The 1,174-nt window shown below is 33.3% G+C and overlaps 1 long non-coding RNA gene across 1 annotated transcript; it reads left to right on the forward strand.

Annotated features, from left to right (window-relative positions):
• Nucleotides 1–150: 150 nt before the first annotated feature.
• LOC123178590 (uncharacterized) lies at nucleotides 151–1,142 on the forward strand. The gene is made up of 2 exons (XR_006489697.1): nucleotides 151–256; nucleotides 1,020–1,142. It is a non-coding gene; the product is annotated as an uncharacterized lncRNA (long non-coding RNA).
• Nucleotides 1,143–1,174: the final 32 nt, after the last annotated feature.

Raw genomic sequence — 1,174 nt, forward strand, 5'->3', positions numbered from 1 at the left:
TGTGATCATGAATGAGCATGCCCGAGTATTGCTAATGATATATTTATTTATTTTTGTAGCTTAGTGTTGATATTGAGGTATGCACTTTATTTAACTTAGTTGAGTTTGTGATTCTTAATCTTCTGAATTGACACAAATTTTTATTGGTGTAGTTGCGTGGCTTAGAATGGACCTAATACTTCCATTTAAAGTTGGAGATGCTATAGAGACAAGAACCTATGACGCTGGTTATAGGGGCGCATGGTTCCGTGGCAAGGTACAATGTGCAATTTCTTTAACTCTTGCCTTTTCATGTTTGTAAATACATCTCTCCTTTGTCGGTACATTTTGAATTACTATGCACATGTATTTTCATACATGATACTTTCGTAAGTAATACTCTCTCTGTTCCATAATGTTGTGCATATAGATTTTTGGAAATTTATAAGTTTGGTAAACTATGACCAAGTTTGTAGAGAAAATTTCTAAATTTATGATACGAGGTATATATCATCAGATACATCATGAGCCCTACTTCTATATTGTATTTATTTGGTATTAGTAATGTTAATACTTTTCTCAATAAATCTAATCAAACCCTACAAGGTTTGACTTACCAAAAAGTCTATATGCTCTATTATGGATTAAAGGAAATATTATTTACTTTCCATGGTCACTATAACAAATTTCAAAGGTTAATAACTTAATCTTGTAGCTATATCTCTGAGTTTTGCATCATCAAAAAAGTACTGCCTTTGTTCGGGTTTATTAGGTCCTCCCCAAATCTTAAATTTTGAGATTACAAGGCCCCTCATCTATCCTCTCTCCTAATTGCATCGGTATTTACTCAGTTTCTCTTGGTTTCCAAATCAGTGTTAATTCCCTTGCATTCATGCAAGCCATTCTGCTTATCTCATTTTGTGGTAATCCATCTCATATGCTCCAACTAGGATATTTTTACTTTTGAGTTTGGACAAAGGCCTATTTTGTTTTGCATTATGAGATGGGATGTTGCTAAACCATCTCAATTTTATTTCCAGCTCACCGACATGCGTATCAGGGAAGATCACCTGGAGTGTCAGGTGGAGTATATAGACTATCCATATGAAAGTAAGTAATTGTTTTTGCCGATAAATCAAGAATCCAATAAAATTATTTTCTTATGTTGAATTTGTTATTTCCTACTCTAGGTTTG

Source organism: Triticum aestivum, unplaced genomic scaffold (assembly GCF_018294505.1).
Source record: "Triticum aestivum cultivar Chinese Spring unplaced genomic scaffold, IWGSC CS RefSeq v2.1 scaffold244073, whole genome shotgun sequence".
Classification (NCBI taxonomy): Eukaryota; Viridiplantae; Streptophyta; class Magnoliopsida; order Poales; family Poaceae; genus Triticum; species Triticum aestivum.